At 39.5% G+C, this 21,743-nt stretch overlaps 1 protein-coding gene across 7 annotated transcripts in view; it reads left to right on the top strand.

Annotated features, from left to right (window-relative positions):
* The window catches only part of DYRK1A (dual specificity tyrosine phosphorylation regulated kinase 1A), a 138,261-nt gene that overhangs the window by 12,351 nt on the left and 104,167 nt on the right, over positions 1-21,743 (top strand). Inside the window, exon 1 of one of the 7 annotated variants that reach the window (XM_057696802.1) lies at positions 15,109-15,673. The exons of the other annotated variants lie outside the window; for them this stretch is intronic. The gene's annotated coding sequence lies outside the window, so the exon portion shown is untranslated. Of the gene's footprint in view, positions 1-15,108; positions 15,674-21,743 lie in introns of those variants that run through there. 7 annotated transcript variants of the gene reach the window in all.

Consider the following 21,743-nt stretch of genomic DNA (forward strand, 5'->3'; position numbering starts at 1 on the left):
CAGCTGACTTAAGCAGTCTTACCTGCCAGGTCTTGGGATCTGTGTCTTTGCATGTCTGTTTCCTGGGTCAGCCATCATCCCTTCTTTCTTTTAGTTAATTTCTTTTCCTTTTTCATTTTCAGTTCAGATGTCACTCTGTCAGGAAAAGCAGACCCCCCCCCCCTTTTTTAATATCTCATGTCTCCTTGTACCTTTCTTTCACAATGCTTATCACAGTTGGTAATTTTTTTTATTGCTTGTTTTACTAATACCCTCCAGAGAGCAGGGGCAGTGGTGTTTTCCTCCCCCTTGCAGTCAAAGAGATTGGCTGGTGTTTGGCATATGGTGAGTACTAAATAAACATTTGTTGAATGAGTCAGTGAAGTGTGTTTTGATCTTTACTAGTTGGTCTCAAGGACCAAATGACTACATAAGGGAAATGTATATTTGAAGTAAGAGTTGGACAGGGAATATGGGAGCCTTGAAGAAAAAGAAGGTGATTCCTGTCTTTTTAAAGATAAGATTGGAAAACTCTATGTAGCCAGTAAAAAGACAAAGTTATTACTCATGGATTAATTTCACAAGTGCATATGAAATACCTACTAGCTGTTAGAAGCTCGATGTTGGTATTATGGAGTGGAAAGACTGTGCCTTCTTTAATAAAGGAGTACATAATTTTAGTAGTTTATTGAAATAGATACAGTCCTTAGTGGTCATTTACAGTGGTTTTAAATTGTGGAGGGAATCAGCCTGGATATTCTTTATGATCCTCAGCCAACAGAGTGAGGTTCATTCAGCAGTTACATCTGGAATGTCAGTCGGGCATTTACAGTAGCTGTTAGGTTCACATTTAAAATAAGCTCTAGCTTTGATGTCATTTAAAAAGTGATAGAAAAGTGAAGAAAGTGGTTTGTTTGGATGCTTTTTGGCTTTACTTTTTCTTCGCATTTGGATTACAAAATAAGAATGTTTGAGGGAAAGTTCATTGTATGGATGGATTTTCCAAAGAGTTGAGTCTCATAGTTAGAAAATTATTGAAGCTTTTTATCTTGTCAGGCGAATGATCTTTTAAAAAGCTTAAAAGGGATTTGTTTTAAAGTAGTTCTGAAACCTTTCTCAGGGACTAGTTTCTGTAGTAAATATTTAGAAAAGCAAATATTCAGATTTTAGTTTTTGGCTCTTTGCCTGGCCCCATGCCAAGCCTTTGGGACGTGGTTGTGAGTCACAGGGACATACATGTATCCTGCCCTCATGAAGCTCTTCGATGGAGTTAGAGCTGAGTGTAGAGGACTCTAAAGATAACATGGCTCGATGCTTCCATCCATCCAGCTATCCATTTGTCCACCTATTTGTGTATTCCTTGAACTTAATTTTGGTGGCAACATGTTAGACTGCTTTAAGCTTCTTGCTGCTTTATGTCTGATAACATAGGGGCTAAGGGGGATAACATTTATAATGCCAATGTAAAATAGAAACTTGGATCTTCAACTTGGTATTGGAAGGTTTTTTTAAAAAGAGATGTTCATGTAAACCAGTGAGTTTCTCCTAGTAAAAAATAAACTACTATTTAATAATGGTAACAGAAGCTACTATTAATTGATTGCTTGCTAAGGGCCAGACACTGTACATATTCATTATTAGTTATTTTAATATTATCAGTGGTCCTAGAAGGTGGTTGGTGGTATCTGTTCATAAGTTAGGAAACAGATGCAGGGAAGTAAATTTGATCATAGTAGATTGCTTATGCTGCTTCCAGATAATAAAAAACTCAGTGAACAGTTAAGGGCCCTAAAGTTAAACATTTAGAGAGGAAAGAAAAAGGAACATAGAGCTTCTATAACTCATTAATTGAAGAAATAGGTAAAAGTTCTGGTATGCTGGATTGATGTTTTGTGCTTCTGGTTTATTGGTCTTTCAGATAACAAACCAGAACACATAATAGATTTCTACGTTTGGGGAATTCTTTACCTTAAGAATCTTGGTGGGAGGTAAACGTCTTCTATTATGAAAATCAATTGCTCAGTTTCTCTGCTTTTTTGGAGTTAGGGTGCAATCCTGTGACCTGGGGCTTCCATTCCACTACCTCAGAAGCCAGTGATTTGCAGAAGCAGGCACTTTGCGCAGTGAGTGTTCTGCAGTGCAAGGGGGACGGCAGCTGCGTCTCTTTTCTGGAGGCAAGTCAGTGATAGATCTGGTTTTAGAGTTTAGTTCTGGTGTCAGTGGTATCTCTACAAGTCACAGGGACTGAATCCTGTGTTGTCTCCGCTGAGATCTGTGGTTTGAATTTTGGGTGTTCTTGATTACGTAGCCTTCCAGCTTGGCCCTCCTGGGGTTTTCTGTGCCTTGCATAATATGCTTTAATAACTTCCTTTTCAGTTTCAACGAAGCCAGAGTTTCTTTTGTTTGCAACTAAGAACCTTTACTTAGGTGATGCTAATTATGATAGTAGACAGTTCTAAGGAACTCTCTAGAGTCAGGGTTACCTGTGTCTAGATTAGAATTCACTAAGTGGAAGAGTTGACAGTATATATTAAGTGAAATACTTGTAAAACGTTTTGCTTATTAAGTTAATGAATTTGCTGAATTTGAGTGCCTGTTCTAGGCCAGGGTATGTTCTAGGTGTTGGAGATGAGGGAGTGACAATGTAGATAAGACCCCTGCACTCACAGAAGTTACGTTCTATTGTGAAATGTAGAGTAAGCAAGAAAGCAGATGACATACTGACCGAGTGACGAATATCATGATAGAAATACACATGGGGTGATGTGGCGTGTGTGTGTGTTTAGGAGTTGCATCTCATAAAACATTTACTTTAAAATTATCGTCAGGAGTCATGACTTCCGCTTTTGACTATGGGGTAGCAACATTTTGAATCTACCCTCCCACCGTGAACAGCTAGGACACTGGACAAAATATGTGGAATAACCGTTTTCACAAATTAAACAATAGACAGTGCAGAACTGTGATCCCTGACAGATGGGAAACAAATGAGGTGAGTCCTATGGTGGTCCAGCTTTCTGCCTGGAGGCAGTTTTCACATCTCACTGCAGGGAAGGAGATCCCAAATGAAGCCAGTGAGTTGAGGAAAGAAAGATTGGAGTTGGGGGAGGCCAAAATGGTGCTGATTTGAGGAGCAGAGTTCTGGAAAGAAGGGAGTTATGCAGAGAGTTACGCAGAGAAAGAGTTCCATAAATCTTCGCAGTGGTCCCCTTAAATGTTGACTGAATGCCACTCTGTGGTGCATGTGTAGTGTACAGTTTCATAAAGGAAGAATTTCTGGGGAAGGAATCCACTGGGAAGCTGTAAGCAGAACAATTTTCTGAGCTCACTCAGGGCTGGAAAATATTTGAGTACTCTGTAGCCAAAGTAGAAAGATCTCATTAAATCTTGGGTTCATTGAGAATCCAAGAGGGTCATGTCTTAATGGGCTAAACTAGTTCTAAAGTAAAGGCTACTCTAGATCCATTTGAAAAAAGCGTAGAAGCAAACCTTGAAAGGGGCAAACTACAATTGACCCTTGAACAACATGGGTTTGAACTGTGCAGGTCCACTTATACATGGGTTTTTTTCAGTACTACAGTACTACGTGATTTGTGGTTGGCTGAATCCATGGATGTGGAGTTCCATGTGGATTTCCATGTGGAGATACGGAGGACTGGCTGTGAATTTATACTTGGAGATTTGACTATGTGGGAATCAGCCCCTCTAAACCCTTCGTTTTTCAAGGGTCACCTATAATTTGAAAGTAATGTAATTGCCTGTCATTATAAAGGCCAACACTCTTTAAAGACATGTGAAGAAACCCAACAGTCAACAATGTAAAATGCCCAGCATTCAATAAAAAATGACTAAATGTGTGAAGATGTAGGTTAATGTGACTTATGATTAGGATATCAGCAAATTGAAACCACTCTAGAATGGACAGATGTTAGAATTAATGGGCAAGGACACGAAAGCAATTACTGTATTCCATATATTCAAAAAGTTAGAAATTATGAAAGGTGTAAAAAGACCCAAATAAAACTTTTAGAGGTGAAAACTGATGTGTGGAATGAAAAATACACTAGATGGCATGAATGGCAGGTTAGACATTACAGAAGAGAAGATTAGTGCCTTTGAAGACAGAGAAGAGAAAACGCAGTCAGTAGAAACAGACAGAAATTAGCAGACAAGATTATTAAAGCGGCTGCTATAAAATGCAGGGTCAAATGTCAAATCACTGTGTTGTACACCTGAAACTAACATTTTATGTCAAATATTCCTCAACAAAAAATACAAATAAAATACAGGGTCAGACTATGGTTACTGTTGACATCTAGGTACATGAGTTTTGCTTAAAAACACTAATTGTGACTGCTACCTGGAGTTGGCTTGATGTGTAGTTAGAGTAGTTGGAAATCATTATTTCAGCAAAGTACCAGCGTAAGGCAGAAGAACTTTATTGTGCAACAGTGTATTTGTTATTTCTTGATATGTAACAATATTACCATAAAGTTAGAAACTTAAAACACATACATTTATGGCCTCAGTTTCTGTAGTTCAGATGTCTGGGCACAGCTTAGCTTAGCTGGGTCTTAGAGGGCTGTGATCAAGCTGTTGACAGGGTTGTGGTCTCATCTAAGCCTTAACTGGGAAAAGGTCTCCTCTAAGTTCATATGATGGTCGGTAGAATTCAGTTCCGTATGCAGTGTTGGATTAAGGGCCTCAGTTTCTTGCTACCATTGGCGGGCATCTGCCCTCAGTTCCTTGCTGTGTGGTCTTTTCCACCATGGCCACTTACTTTCTCAAAAACAGTGAAGGAGCGAGTCTACACACTAGACAGATGTACAGTCTCATGTATCATAACCACAGAAGTGGCATCCCTTCACATTTCCTGTATTCTCTTGGTTAAAAGCAAGTCATAGGTCTTGAATCAAGGGAAGGGTCTGTGGAAGGGCAGATCAGCAAGAGGCTGTGTTGTGGGAGCCACCTTAGAGTCTGTCCATTACCAACAGTAGAGTGTAGTGGTGAAGAGTGCATTCCCTGGAGTCTGATCTGGATATCTGGCTTTGAATACTAGCCCTGTCTTTTCCCAGCCATGAAAACTTCTCTGAGCCTCAGTTTCCCTGGGGGGATAATATATGCCTACTATTTATAGTGTTGTGAAGAGTGATATAATGCTTATAAAGCACTTAAGACATCATCCTACTAACTCCTACTCATTTCCCCCATCTCAGTTTAGATGTCATATATTTAGGGAAGCCTTCCCTGACCCCTGTTTGACTCCCCTCTCTTTCCAGTCTGGGTTAGATTTCAAAACACCTTGAAGTTTTCCTTTTCATTGCTTCACACTGTTCCACCTGAACTTTATACCTGTTAGGTTTATTTATTTATTTAGAAATTTATTTATTTTATTTTTTTGGCTTGTGTCTTTGTTGCTGTGTGTGGGCTTTCTCTAGTTTCAGAGAGCAGGGGCTACTCTTCTTTGCGGTGCACAGGCTTCTCATTGCAGTGGCTTCTCTTGTTGTGGAGCACGGGCTCTAGGCACGTGGGCTTCAGTAGTTGTGGCACACGGGCTTAGTTGCTCCGCAGCATGTGGGATCTTCCCGGACCAGGGCTCGAACCTATGCCCCCTGCATTGGCAGGCGGATTCATAACCACTGCGCCACCAGGGAAGTCCAGGTTTATTTATTTTTGTATCTGCTTTCTTTAGACTAAGGTGCTTAAGAGCAGTAGTTGCTTCTGCTTTGTTCCTAGAATAGAAGGGCCTAGCATATAGAAGACTCCATAAATGTTTGCTGAACTGAAAGAATGAAGTTGAACTGCATGCATTGTTTCTTTGAAATGGCATTTTTAGTGTTACCATACTATGTTTTTCCAGGTACTGGAGCAGTCAGTCTAAAAGATACTCCCTCTGTTTCTAGCATGGTCAGAATCTAGCATGGGAGACTGAGGCATAATAGTCTTATAACTGTGATTATAAAGGTTTTGCAGAGTGAATGCTAAAAAGTGGTGAAAGAAAAAATTAGTAGGCTGACAGGATGAGAATACAGTAGTAAAAGTTAGTCCTAGTGGATTAGAAGCACGATACACAGTAGGGAGCTTCTCTTGCCATAAATGTGCTCTGCAGATCACTCCATGGTGTGATATGAAGGAAAGAAGCTTGGAGAAAATTACCTTGTTGGAGATTCACAGTACGCATTAGCATATTATAGGAAACCTGTTAACATAGTAAGGGCAATCTTTATTAAGCGTGTTCTGAACACTTCATAAACATACACGTATCACAACCTAGTAAGGTATTATTTTCAAATAACTGATGATAAAAATTAGGTTTAGAGGTGAAGTAATTTTCCTTGGTGGTTGGTGAGATAGAATTCAAACCAGGTTCAGCCGTCCCTCTTAGTTATTATCTGTTTTGCCTCTGTGGAGTATGTTTTACCAGATATTAATTTCATGAGAGTAGGAACCTTGTACGTTTTGTTCATCATGTGTCTGGGACTAGAGTCTTGCTTGTCCCTTAATGCATGGCTGAGTGAAGGGTTTCTGGGATTATTTTAAACTGTATCTCAGCTTTCCAAGTTGAATTCCTTGTAAAACGTGAAGAGAGTTTGGTAAATAGCAGCTAGTATAATCCAGTCAGTGGATTACAACAGAAAGTAATTTTGTGTTTTCACTCTGCAGTGATTGAGTAGAGTTCTGTCCCTAAAGAAGAAACATCTATGTAGTCTTTGACCCCATCCTCTCAGTCACTTTCAAATTTACTCTGTTTTGCAGCCCTCTTGAGTTTTATTTCTGAAATAGTCTTCACTTAAGTTCTTTCTTTATATTATTGTTAATGACCTCTCTACAGATCAGATCAGGTCTTTAGTTTCCTTTTGCTTACTGCCATGATTTTTTAAGCATTAATTTTTAGTTTTAACATGCATATAATTAAAAAAAAAAAAAGCAAACCTGTCCCTAGGCACTCCCCTCATTACTCCCAGTCCTGCTCTAATTAGAGCAGTGCTTCCCGAGCTTTTCCACGTCAGGATCTATGTGGACACAATAGGAGCAGCTGTTTGGATGTCTTGAGGTCTTTAGGGGGTCTTGGTGCTTCTGAAGCAGTGGTGGCACTGTGCGCCCTATACACTAGTCGGCAAGTTCTGCCACACAGGGGATCAGTTTTACCTCAACTCTGCTGTTTCTTCTGCTACTTACCGCTCTATTTCTAAATGATTTGCCTACCAGTTAGGATGGTTTTGGATGCTAGTACTGAGACCACGACCCCAACTGGCTTCAGTATAACTCACAGTTGGAAGTCCAGAGGTAGAGTGGGCTCTAGGGCTAATTGGTTTTGTGGCACAATAATGTCTTTAGGGCCCCAGTTTTCTATCTGTCCTTTTAGTCATTGGCCAGCTACATCCTCGAATTAATAAGATGGCTGTAGCAGTTTCAGGAGTTGCACCCAGATGCAACAGTGTCCAGAGAAAGAAAATTATTTTTCTTGTAGCTGTATGAGAATGTGGAAACTCTGCCTAGAAACTCTGGCAGACTTACTTCCTGGGTTAGATGCCTGTTTCTGAAACACTCACTAGAAAGGGAAATGGAATTACATTTAGACCAATTAGGCACACGCCTGGAACTGAGTACCTTCCCTGAGCAATGCCTGAATGGGTGGGAGTGCAAATGGGTTCTGGACAAAATTAGCTTCTGTTACAGAGGAAGAAGGGGAAGATTAGAGGCTGGGTAGGTAACTCCGACCCTATTTTGGTATTTGGCTTAAAGTTTAAGAGGTGAGCTATTGACTTTCTACTAAGGTAGATGAATATTTAACTTTAAACCACTTGTCTTAGACTTCTTCCATCTAGTCATTATAGTTATATACATATTTTTGTTAAATGTATTCAGTGTTTAGTTATCATCATGTAAGTCTTGTTCACCATGGAGGCAAATTGTATACTATGATTACATTTCCTTCCTTGTATAATTTTGTTTTTCCTGTTTTGTTTTCCTTGTATAATTTTGTTTTGCTTTGTTTTCTAGGTACTAGTGACTGAGTTTTCCTTTGCCTTCCAGTAGCCTCCATATAGTTTTGCACAAATATCAGATAGTTGTCCCGTCCCTCATTCTCACCCCCTTCCCCACGCCCTCCCTTTAAGAACGTTCTTAGGGGCCCTCCATCAAACTACTCCTGTATGGAATTCTTTTTTTTTTTTTTTTTTTTAATTTTTATTGGAAATTTACAATGTTGTGTTAGCTTCTGCTGTACAGCAAAGTGAATCAGTTATACATATCTCTACTCTTTTTTAGATTATTTTCCCATATAGGTCACTACAGAGTATTGAGAAGAGTTCCCTGTGGTATACAGTAGGTCCTTATTAGTCTGCATGGAATTCTTGCTCTCTAGGTCTAATAGGATTCTTTTTGTGTATCTCTAACAGGTTTGGATCTCTTGTTTCCTGGTTCTCTGACCTTTATTTTTCCTGCTTTTATCTTTCATTTTGCCAGAGTATGACTTTCAGTCCTTCCTGAGAAAGGGTGCGTGAGAGGTTAATTTTTTGAGACATTGTCTGAAAGTGTCTTTAGTCTGCTTTCTCTCACTTTGATTGGATATAGAATTGCAATTGGAATATAATTTTTACTGAGAACTCTGAATGGATAGCTTCATATAGGAGATATAATTTGTATTCCATTAAAAAAAAAAGTATGGAAAAGTTAGAGAACATAATGCACTCCCATATATCGATCACCCAAGTTCAACATTGATCAACTCATGGCCACTTTTAAAAGTTTATAATCCTGTCTACCCCTCTTCTATTTGATTTTATACAAGCAAACCCAGATATATAATTTCACTTGTTAGTATTTCAGTATGTATCTCTAAAAGATAAGGTCTAGTTTCTAAACTGTAACCCTAGTAGCATTATCATACCTTCAAAAGATTAACAGTAATTCTTCAAATATCCAGTTAAAGTTCTAATTACCTTGTTTGCCTCATAATAATATTTTTAAACAGTTTATTCAAAGCAGGATCTAAGTAAGGTCCATAAATTGTTATTGACAAGTCTCTTAATCTATAGGTGAGTTTTTTTCCCCCTTGAGTTTCATTTGTTGAAGAAAGCGTATCATTTGTCTTGTAGTTTTCTACAGCCTGGATGTTGTTGAATGGAAACCCTGTGGTGTCACTGATGTGTTCCCTGTCTCTTGTCATGTATTTCCTGTACGTGGCAGTAAGATCTAGAGGCTTGATAAAATTCTGTTTTTTCTTTTTCTGTTTTGTTTAGTTTTTTGTTTTTTCCTGGAGAGGTGGCAAGTGGGGAGACATGGGTGGTATGTTATCTTTAGGAGGCACAAAATATCTGACTCTGTGATATTAGTGGCTACTAAATATTAACTTAGATCCATTAATTTATTAGAGATTTTGGTCCTTTTATGTGAGCCCTCCTACTCCCCGGAAGTTTTAAGGGTTTGATCTTCATCTGTGGTGTTCTGAATTTTTGTAGTGTTACCTTGTCTGTTTTCTGTTTATTTTTTTACCCTTATTGGGAGCTGTTTTTCAACTTCTCTTGTCCATCAGGGCATTTTTTATGTTCTTTGCTCCTTTTTTTCCCCCTGGCATTTTGTTTTTACTTCATAGTTAACGTATATTCTTTTACCTCTTCAAGCACATTCATGTTATGGTTAATTGCCTTTTTTTCCCCTTCATGGCATTGTCTCAGTTTCCTCTGGATTCCTGTTTTTCTGCTTGTTTTGATTTCTGTCTTTGAGTTTTGGCAGCTTTCCTCAACTATCTGGCCATCCCTGGGCTGTGGCTTCTGTTATATTTAGGAGTACGTTAACAATAAAGCCGAAGGAAGCTCTTTGCGAGGTGAGGCTTGTTCACTGAAGGCTTAGTGTGGTGCTTGAGGGGCCCATGAATATGAGTACCCCTAGGGCTTTTACTCCAGGGCTCTTCGTATCTCCAGATTGAAACGGTAAATCCCATCCTTGGGGGAGAGGGAATGTATTTTCCTGTTGCTAATGTTCTTGCAGGCAGAACTGGGACTAGAGTGCGCAGTGCTGTATAGAGACTTGTACTCAGTTCTGTTTTTAGTCTTCTGCCTCAAACCTAGTCTTTGTTGTGCATGATTTCTCCACGTGTAGAGCCTCTTTGCATTTTCCCCAGAGACTGTGCATGCCTCTGGTCTATTGGGACATGATAGTTGCCAGCCTGGGTAGGGTTTGGGCTGCAGTTTGGGGCTTTACTACATTTATTTTTATTTACTTATTTGTTGAAATGAACTCAGAAAAGTTGTTGGTAATATACAGATAACTTTTATTTCCTGAATCTTTTGATAGAAAGTTGTTGACATGATGTCTCTTCTTTGTTGAATATTTGTAGTGCATGTTTCCTACAAACACAGACGTTCTCTTGCCTGACAACAATACAGCTGTCAAAGGCAGGGATTTAACATTGATATATCACAGCTGTCTGATCCTTAAGCCTCCATTCAGGTTTCAGCAGTTGCCCCAGTGGTGTTCTTTATAGGAAAAGGATAGTCAGTCTAGGATCACTTAACACATTTTGTTGTCATGTCTCTTCAACTCTTGGTCTAGAATAGTTCCCTCAACTGTTCTTTATTGAAGAATACAGTTATTTTATAGAGTCACCCTCAATGTGAGTGTGTCAGATGTTTCTTCATATTAGGTGTAGGTTAGGCATCTTTGCCAGGAGTATCATAGAAGTGATGCTTATATTAGTTTCATTGCATTTTGTTAGATGGTGTATATTTGGTTTTCTGCTTGTGCTATAAAAAAATTACCACAAATTTAGTGGCTTAAGAAACACACATTTATAATATTACGCTTCTGGGGTTCAGAAGTCCAAAATGGATCTCAGCTGTGCTCAAATCAAGGTGTCAGTATGGCTGCATTCCTTTTGGAGAATCTACAACAAAATAGTGCTTTTCCTTGCCTTTCCAGCTTCCGAAGGCTGCGTGCATTTCTTGGCTTATGGCCCCCTTCTTCTCTTTTCAAAACCAGCAACTTTGCACCTCATCCATCTCTTGCTGCCATCTCTCTCCCTCTTCTTCCCTCCTCTTTCACTCTTAAGGAACTTCGTGATTACATTGGGCCCACCGAAATAATTGAGGATAATCTCAATTTTAAAGTCATCTGATAGGCAAATTTAATTTCTTCTGAACCACAGTTCCCCTTTACCGTGTAAAGTAACATGTTCACAGGTTCTCAGGATTAGGTTGTGGACCAGTCTTGGGGCAGGGATATTATTGTACCTACAGCAGGTGACATATGATTTCAGTTTGTTCTATTATTAATATTCACTTTGATCACTTGATTATGGTGGTGCCTTCAGGCTTCTCCATTTTAAAGTTACTTTTCCTCTCTCTTTCTAATAAATATTTTGCATAGAGATACTTTGAGACTGTGTAAATATTCCATTAGTAATCATACTTTTAATTTATTCACCTGTTTTATATCACTGTGAGTACCTGATTTTCTCTTTTATGCAGTGGGTTATAATTGATTATTGTAATTATTTATTTGCATGGTTCACTTGTCCCAGATTTTGCCAGTAGAAGCCCCTTCAAGTTGGCTTCTGTGTCCTTTTAGCATATGTCCATCATTTTTTGGAGCACTTTCCAGGCTTATCTTGAACTTCTGTCTCAGTCTTGAAATTAGAATTGGCCATTTTTCCAAGGACCGCCCTCTCCTTTAAAAAAAATCCTTTATTTTGAAATAATTATAAACTCACAGGAAGCTGCAAAAATAGTATAAAGTCCCATGTACTCCCTTCATCCAAATTCCTTCAGTGGAGTTTTGTGTAGCCCTAGCACAGTATCGAAATCAGGAATTTTGATATATCAGGTACATTTTTGTTTTAACTGCGCTATAGAGCTACTTACTTTTCATTAATTTTTAAACTTGCATTTGTGTGTGTGTGTGTAGTCTTTTGTAATTTCTCTTTCCATGTATAGATTTGTGTGGCTAGCTCCACAATCTAGATAACAGAGGTGTTCCATCACTTTAGAACTCTTTTGCTACCTCTTTTTATTCCCAACACCCCCTCCACCATTTTGTTTTTTCTCCATGTCTGTAGTTTTGTCACTTCAGTGTATTATATGAGATCAACGTTTTTCACGAAGCATAATGCCTTGAGGTCCATTTGGTGTTGTGTATATCAATAGTTAACGCCTTATTGCTGAGTAGTGTTCTATTGTATGAATGTACCAAGTTTGTTCATCCATTCACCTATTCAGGGACATTCAGATTGTTTCCTTATTGTTCAGTATTATGAATAAAATAGCTTTGAATGTTTGAGTACAGATTTTCGTGTAAACATTGTTTTCCATTGGGTAGAAGTTTGGGTGTGATTGCTGGGTCATATGGTGAGTACGTGCTTAGTTTTGTAAGCAACCACCAGACTGTTTTTTCATAGTGTCTCTACCAGTTTATGTTCTTACCAGCCACTGTATGAGGAATCTAGTTTCTCAGCCTCCTCTCCACAATTTGATGTTATCACTATTTTTATTTATTTTTATTTTTTATTTTTTATAAACTTATTTTACTTATTTTTATTTACTGGCTGCGTTGGATCTTTGTTGCTGTGTGTGGGCTTTCTCTATTTTGCAGAGAGCGGGGGCTACTCTTTGTTGTGGTGCGCAGGCTTCTCATTGCAGTAGCTTCTCTGGTTGCAGAGCATGGGCTCTAGGTGCACAGTCTTCAGTAGTTGTGGCACTCAGGCTCAGTAGTTGTGGCTTGTGGGGTGTAGAGCACAGGTTCAGTAGTTGTGGCACACGGGCTTAGTTGCTCCACGGCATGTGGGATCTTCCCGGGCCAGGGATTGAACCCGTGTCCCCTGCATTGGCAGGTGGATTCTTAACCACTGTGCTACCAAGGAAGCCCCACTGTTTTTAATTTATAGCTGTTCTGATAGGTGTGGTGATACCCTATTGTGGTTTTAATTTGCATTTCTTAATGACTGATAATGTTGAACATCTTTTCATTGGCTTGTTTGCCATCTGTATTTCCTCTTTGGTGAAATGTCTGTTCATATCTTTTGCCCATTTTCTGATTGGATTTTTAAAAAAAATTTTAAGTGTTGAGTTATGAGAGTTCTTTATGTATTCTAGATACAAGGTCTTTGTTGGCTGTGTGGTTCGAAAATACTTTCTCCCTGTCTGTAGCTTGTCTTTTCATCCTCTTCACAGAGTCTTTCTTCAGAGCAAAAGGTTTGAATTTTGACAAGTCCAGTTTATTAAATTTTTCTCTTATGGTGTCAAGTGTGAGAACTCTGTACCTAGAGCTCTGGTTCTTTTTCATAGGGAATGATGTTTAGAAACCAAAAGCTGAGCATTAGGTGTGCTCGTTGCTTTTAGGTTGTGGATGCTCCCCAGGTCTCAGTGGACATAGAGAATATGTGTGTCCTAAGCCTTCCCACGTTTCAGGGTACATTAACTATTTTCCTTGGTATCTCCAAGTGTAGACACTTGTTTTGTGCTTTCCTTCATTCTTCTAAGTCTACTACCACTGTCCATATTTTTTTCATTATCTAAAAATTTGTCCATTACTTTCTTTTATTATTAATTTTTTGACATCTTCACTGATTTTTAGGTGGATTTTATTTTCAGGGGGCTTTGTGAGAGAATAATTGTAAATGCATGAATTATCCACTATGTCGAGTGTGTACCTGTTGAAGTGGTACTATTCCTTTTTCAGATCTTTTTTCTTTTATTTTACATTGTCAGCCTGATCCCTCTCCTACCACCTGCTCTCACCCTGATTGTGCTGTTTTTTCACAGCCTGTAATCATCCATGATTCTCGTTTCCATGTAATGAAGACCAAGTTTATTAAAATATTCACGTTCTCTTCATAGTTGGACCTCAGCTTACTTTTCCAGTCTCTTTTTCTGCAACCCTACCGCATTTGCTGCACTCCAGAACTAATCTAAGTAGCTTTCATATCCCCACATGCTTTGCTTTCTGCTCCCTTCCTTGCAGTTTTCCTTTGAGGCACATTGTCTGTGCCTCTTTTACAACATTTTCTGTAGCGCACAAAGCTTGGCATATAGTAGGCACTTGATGCATTAAATACACAAATAAATGCTGCTTCCTGTAAAATAGTAATACCACCCGAGCTTCTTATTGCCTATTATCATTTTCCAGATACTATCATATAGTATCTGATTTAATTCTCAGAGCAACTCTGTAACCCATTATTCATCTTCTATAAATGATGCAGAGTGAAATGTCCAACAAGGTCATGACTGTAGGAGTTAAATTAAACTTAACAAATGTTTGTGTACCTATTTTGTGACAGGCCCAGATTTAGATGCTTGAGACACTTAGGGAACAAAGCAGACAAATGTGCCCTTAATAGAACCAATATTAGAATGTTTGAATTCCAACCCTTGTGGGGTAGGTTTTGGGGAAAGTCTTCTATAACCTTAGTTACTCATCTCAGATGTCTTCTCTTTTAGTTTTTCCTAACTCTCCTGGAAGGAGGCAGGAATGAAGTAGAAAGAATAGCTCTGTCTTCTTTGTTCTCATTAGTTCCTGTTTGTGTTCACATTGTGCACAGTCTTATTCTAAGTAGCATTTATAAAATATTTATATTTGGGGCCTTTGCTAGATTGAGCAGCTGTGGGCAGGGATTTTTTTTTCTGGTATCTAGGTTGCCTGGCACATAGTATATCTAACATTCTCAATAAATGTTTGAACCCATTAGTATAAAGACTTATCCATGGTTGTCATTTACTAATAGCAGATGACAATACTCATTACTGCCTCTGTGTAAGGGTACAAACCAGTTTAAAAAACTCCACTCTGTATTCTTAGCAGGGCATATTCTCAAAGAGATTATTTATAAGCAAGTTTTTTTCTGAAGTTTAATAAACTCTTTTGTTTGTGGGTGTGTATAGGTCTCTAGTCTGGAGATGGAGTCTTGACCCCTTTTTTTCCTCAGTATTAACCATCTGGTAGGAGTTCTGAGTTATTTGCTACAGAAGTATGCTGAGAAAATATAAGATGTCAGAGTTTACCAGCTTTGTTTCAAGTTCAAGAAGATAAATTATTTCAGGTGTAGAGTGTTTACTTTCAAACATTTTGCAAACAGGTACATTGTAACTTTTCTGACATGTTTGCATAGAAAATGTTGGGGTTATCTGTATTTATTTAATGAACTATGTCAAAACTCAGTGGTGTCAAAAAAGAAAAAAGAAACAACAGTATTGGTGTCAAAACAACCAATACTGTTTGCTTTGCTCACAGTTCTCCAGTTTGGGCAGGCCTTGCCTCCATCCCACATGGCGTCTCCTGGGACTGGAAAGTCTGAGATGTTGGATTCCAGCACATGTGTGGTGTCTGAGACATCTTGCTCCATGTGACTTTTTCATCTGGTTACCGTGGGCTTTCTCACAGCGTGGTCTTGGGGTGGTTGAACTTCATACGTGTTTTGGGGTGGTTGAACTTAATACGTGGTGGTGGATTCTAGAGGTGGTGACTGGATTCTGGAGGTGCCAAGAGCGGAAGCCACTGGGCCATCTTAAGCCTTAATTCCTGGAACTGGCATAGTGTCATCTTCACCAGAGTCTTTAGGCCAAAAGCAAGTCAAAGGCCAGTCCAGATTCCAGCAGAGGGGACTGTACAAAGTGTGGACACTGGCAAGAGTGGTTTATTGGGACCACCAAGGAATACCCCACTACATGAACCAAATATCTTTCTGAAGGAGAAAAAGGTGATTTTTCTGTTTTTTATTATCTAATCTGACCAGCTTATCTGTTTTATAATGCAGTGATGTGATTGTATGCCTAACATTTTGCTGTAACTATATTCAGATAGCTGTATAGTATTAACATAATTTGTCATATTCAGTTAAACTGTGGATAGATCATTTTGGTAGGATTTATAAATATAGATTTGGAGATTGGGTACAAGAGGTAATGAGTACATTATGACCTACTCAGCTCCAAGTTACACCTAAGTTAAAGTACCAAAGTACTGGATAAAAACCCTGAATATGTACTTTGTGAAATAAGTGATGTAAACCTCCTTTTGGGTCACATGTTACAGTCCATAAAATATCTGAAGTAGTTCTCCAGTAATCCTGTGATTGCCCTTTGTACAGGAGAAAGAAGAGATGTATAATCAGATCTTCTGTAATTGCAGCTCAAGACTTTCTTTTTTGCCCTGAACAGGTCTCTCCTTAATGCCTGGAATGTGACGGTGTTTCATTTCATTTAAATAGTTCTCATCTTAATTCTATATTGAAGTCATCCTGTTACTGGGCTTGGGTGTGACAGTGGAAATTTGTCAGAAATATTGTGGCTCATTGACCATTGGAGTCCTCTGGAAAGCTTAAAAGAAATGCAGATTTTTGGGTCTACCCCCCAAACTTAGCATATCCAAATGTCTAAGAAGGGGTCCGGGTGAGGTGTAAAGTTTGAGGATCACAGTTTTAGGTTCTATAACATGCATTTTCCTGGGGGGTGATATCACTCCCCAAAGGGGAAATCTTGTTCTTGGGCATGTTGGAGTGAAAAGAACTTCGATATTACAATGTTTTGTGACCTTCCATAAGTCAGCCCTACCTGACAAAATCTTATTCCATAATATTTAATTTCTCTCATTAAGGAGAAATTTAATTTAAATAAAGTTTTCCTCCTGGGGATGGAAATGAGGCAAAAAGATTTAGAAACATTGTTCTATAAGAATTATTCCTACATAGTACCTGTGCCCCAGGACCTCAGCTATCTTCCCCATCCTGGAAAACCTTAGTATGTGATTTGGATAATGTTTTTTTTAATACTAAGGCTTTACCTGCACTAAATAGATATTCCTTTAAAAATCTGGAGGCTGAAAGCATTTTGCTCTGTGGTTTTGCATCGAGGCAGATCAGTCTTATCCTTATGGACAAAGCACTGTTAGAATGGACTCTGTTCTGGGATTTGAAACCTTTCAGCTTTATATTAGCAAAATCTCTTCCTGTTCTTTAGATTGTTAACATACAGCTCGCCAGGATGTATGTATGCCACAGGAAAGGAGGCATTCCTGTCTCTCCTGGGAGTGAGGCCTGTTCCCACGGCTCTGTCTCCTGTATGGTGTAGGCCCTGAGGGGTTAGAGTAGGTGAGAAGACAGGACCCCAGTGCCCCGTTCGCTGGAAAGGAGGAGTGTAGGCCGAATACTGTTATTTGGGTTTGCTAACTTCTTTCTTTGCTTTGGACGGGGTACAAATGAAAATGCTTTTTTGGGATGGGGGTTAGAGGGCAGTAGTGGGAGAAGTAGAAGAGAAGTTTCTAATATTTTACCTTCTATAAAGAAAACTTCAGATTTTGATTTGAGTATTTCTAGGTCCTTCAGGATAGCATTAACGTCTTTGTACTTGTTTTGTTTTCTGTGGAATTTGTCCAGGCTCAGGAGAGTTAAAAGCATAGTACAGTCAGAAAACGAAAGGCCTCTGTAAATCTGCATTCACTTAAAAACACATTGCTGGGCAACTGGCAGATGCTGGGGTAGATTATTTGTTGAATCAATGAATGAAATTAATCCAAAGGTATTCTCTTTTCTATGATTTTAGAATCTAGTCTTAGCATAATGTTGAAGGGAGAGTGACCTGGGAAGTTAGGAGTCCCAGGGTCCAGTGTTCTTCCTACCTGCCATGTTGTTTAACCTCTAGACTGTCATAGATGATCCTTTAGGAGCCCTTTAGCATCCAAAATTTTGTTATCAAACACCTTAGAAATGTCCTCAGCTGCTGTATTGAATAGTTGTTAGAGGGAATTAGTTCTAGTTGTCACGCAAACAGTAGTCTATCAGGGTCCATGGTTAAGCTGCTGTAACTGGGGGCCAGCACTTTGATGGCTCTCAGAACATAGAATCATCTCGAGGTGGATGGCCAGGTGGGGGTGCTGCCTCAGTGGGTCATTCAGAGACACACATTTCTTCCACCTTGATCATTTACAGTGTCCTAGGGGATCGTCCTCATCTGTGTTGTCCTTGCCCCAACTCACAGGAAGGTGAAGAGTCAGAGAAGTGTTTCCTCCTTGTCTTAAAAGACCAAAAGTGTCACCCCATGCTTTTATTCACATTCTGTCCATGAAAACTGAGTCACATGGCCATGCCCAGCTGTAAGGGGAGCTGGGAAGTATAACCTAGCAGGGCAGTTGTGTGCTTGACTGCAATTATGGAGGAAGGGGATGACTGTCTCTGCCACAGATAGTGTGGATGAAACCCTTTAACTTTCTTTTAGGGGAAGCTTTTTACTTAATGTTTTTGTGTAGCAAAAATCTTACAATTAACACAAAGAGGAAGCAGATCGTTTTGGCATTTGGATTAAAATGCTAAGAAGAGTCTATCAAAAGACAAGTTTTGAAATTAATTAGGAACATAAAACTAACCAGCTCTAAATGATTATACCTTTGTCTCATCAAAGTACAAGCCAGGTGAAGAGTTGTTTAATCTTTGCTGCATTCTGCGTTCCTAGAAACACTTAGATGCACATTCAGTCACAAGTGACATCTCTGTTTTCTAGAGGAGTAGCCCATAGTTCACTTTGGTAAACTAGCTCAACAGAAGGAAGCTCCTTCTTAAATACCATCAGGCCTCTAGGGCTCTGAATTCTTGAAGTTTGTTAAGTTGGCCATGTGTCAAAATCACCTGGGGGCCTTGTTCAAAATATAGGTTGAGGCTCTACCCTCTGGAGGTTCTGATGGTTATGTCTCTGAATCTGAATTTTTATCAAGCCCCTCGGCGATTCTGGTGCAGCTGTCAGTGGTATGGGGACCACTGCTTTGGATAGTCTACACCTCAGTTGCCTCACATGTAAAAGTGCAAAATCACACCTACCCGGTTTCATAGGGTTCAGGGAGCATGGCATGAGTTGTACTTGAAATTGTTTCATAAATTAAGAAGTATCATAAAAAATGGTAGGTGGCGTTATAAGTCTGTTTCAGGTGTTGTGCTAATTTATTTGGTAAATAAAGTTAAGTGCTCATATCTCCATTAAGAAGTAAGCTGGGAAATTACTATAAGATAGAAATCTAGACTTCTTGATTCTTGCCTAATTGAACAGGGATTCTGGAAAAGTTACCTGCTCAGCATAACTGCCAATAGCAGAACAGGCCAAGTAATTTACATACTTTTATTGTATGTAGTGTCAAGATACCATATATCAACTTGAGGACTTCAGTTAAATACATCTTCAGTGTCACCTGTGTGGGAAACTGAGCTTTGTACTTTGGCCTTAAATGTGATATAGTCTCTGCCCATAAGGAAATTACAGCTTGGTAGAGAAGACAAAACAAAAACAAATCACAGTACCATTCTTAAGGCATGAATTATACAAATACTACAAGGCAGGTTCTGAACATGATGTTCAAGTTCAGAGGATGGGAGAGGTCATGTAAGGTGAAGAGCACAGCTTGAGACTGGAGGAGTGACTTCCCTTTTTCTACCCCAGAGGGACCAGCCTCTGTCAGGTACTAGGAGGACTCTTCTCTTTCCCCATTTTGCAGTTGCCTGTACCTTGTAAGGCAAATAACATGATAGAGAAGCTTGTAAAGGTTGAGGAAATGTCCCTTTCTCTGAAGTAAAGGGAAGTGGAACTAAATTTGATAATGCAAACCATGTGCTAGGTACTTACGTATATCACCTTAATCAATTCCAGCAGTTCTGAAAGAGGCAGTATTCATTAGTGTAGCGGTTCCCAACCTTTTTGGCACCAGGGACTGGTTTTGTGGAAGACAGTTATTCCATCAGCTGGTGGGTGGGGGGGATGGTTTGGGGATGATTCAAGCAGATTACATTTATTGTGCACTTTATTTCTGTTATTATTATGCTATAATAATGAAATAATTATACAACTCACCATAATGCAGAATCATTGGGAGCCCTGAGCTTGTTTTCCTGCAACTGGGTGATCCCACCTGGAGGTGATGGGAGACAGTGACACCTGAAGTGTGTTGCTTATGTCCAGTCTACTCCATAATCTCGTTTTGGTTGCTGTCACTGCAGAAAACCCTGTTTCACAAAGATAGAATGTTGGAAATGGAAGCAGGTTTTTCAGTGCTTTTGTGGCAGTCTTAGGATATTCTGCCTTGACTTTAATCCAGAACATAGGGAGATTTGAAGTTGTCTCAGACATACTTTTAAGGCCACTGTCTTCTGCGATCTCAAGCACTTGACCCTCTTCTATCAGGGACAAAGTCAGTTCACCTAGCTTATTCACAGATGGATCACAGATCCATTCCTTCCCATTTCGGGGGTCTTTTATGGTTGGGAAGCAGTGCTCAGACTCTTTTGAAAGCTGATAGGTGATCATGCACCAGCTGGGAGAAAGAAGGCCCTTGCTCAGTCTCTTTCAAAATCTCTGCTAATGTTTGGAAAATGTCAACAATTCCAGTGTTCACTTGTCACCCCGCATAATTCCAGTTTGGCTTTGAATGCAGCCACTTTATCTGCCGACTTGAACACAGTTGTTGTTCTCCCCTGAAGTGACAGGTTGAGTTCGTTGAGCAGGTTGAATATGTTACACAAGTAAGCAAGTTTTGTGACCCATGCCGTGTCACTGAAATGTGCTGCTAGTGGTGACTGTTTTTCTAAAAGCAGTCTCTGGAGCAGCTCTCGTAACCCGAAAGCTCTGGCCAGTGATCTACCTTTAGAAAGCCATCTCACTTCTGTGTATGAGAGAAGACGTGTGTGCTCTGTGTTGGTCCTCTCACAGAGCTGTGCGAACAGATGTGAGTTAAGGGCGTGTATTTTAATGTGGTTGATAATTTTAATCACATCCTGCAAGACATAAGTTCAGGTGACATTTTTCGACTAGCCAGCATTTTTCTATGGATGACACAGTGCGTAGACTCACGTTCAAAAGCGACCTCTTTGACCCAAGTAGTGAAACCAGAAAGCTCTCCAGTCATGGCAGCTGCTCCATCCGTGCATATAACAACACAAAATGACCAGTTCAGTTTTCCTGATCTGTAATCATTCAAAGACTTGAATAGTTCTGCAGCTGTGGTGTTGTTTGGCAACAAAAGTGCACATATCTTCATGTACATCCTCCTGAAAAATATATCGCACAAAAACAGCATTGTTGCCTTGTTGTCAATATCAGTAGACCCCTCAACCTGGATTGTGTACCACGGTGACTCCTTAATCCTCTAACAATTGTGGTTCAGTGTCCTTTGCTATTTCATCAGTTCATCTAGTTATGGTGGTAGATGAAAGAGGAACATGTGCCACCTTTTTAACTGCAGCCTCTCCTAAAAGTTCATGACAAATGTCTTTAGCATCAGGCAGGATCAACTCTTCACCAGTAGTAAAGGGCTTCTTAGCTTTAGCAATGTGGTTAGCTGCTAAGACATATGTTCTCAGTGCAGACACATTGGATGCAGTGGGGGCCTTCGATATCTGCTTCTGTTCTTCGTGTTCACGTTTTTTTCTTTTGTTCCAAAGGTTTTTCTTTTAATGCAGGGTGCCTGGTCTCCTTGTGGTGAGGCAGTTTTGAAGGTTTCATGGTGTTGTTGGAAAGCTGGTCTCCACATATTATACAGAGTGGGTTTGGAGAATGTGAATCGCCGGTTGCAATGAACCCATAATTTAAGCAGGACTCTTGGTATTTTCTTTTAAACGCAGCTTTCTTTTTGTTGGCAGCCTTAGAGTCTTATGCTGTCTCATCATTGGGTCTCCCCCCTTTTCAAAGAACCTCTCCGGTGAAGTTTGTTTTTCATTTTGACTAGAGTTAGCTTGTGGGCTTACCAAAACTGTGACTGAGACAAGTGTGCAGTGTGGGAAAGAGGTGTGGACAGAA

The sequence above is a fragment of the Hippopotamus amphibius genome, chromosome 10 (assembly GCF_030028045.1).
Source record: "Hippopotamus amphibius kiboko isolate mHipAmp2 chromosome 10, mHipAmp2.hap2, whole genome shotgun sequence".
Classification (NCBI taxonomy): domain Eukaryota; kingdom Metazoa; phylum Chordata; class Mammalia; order Artiodactyla; family Hippopotamidae; genus Hippopotamus; species Hippopotamus amphibius.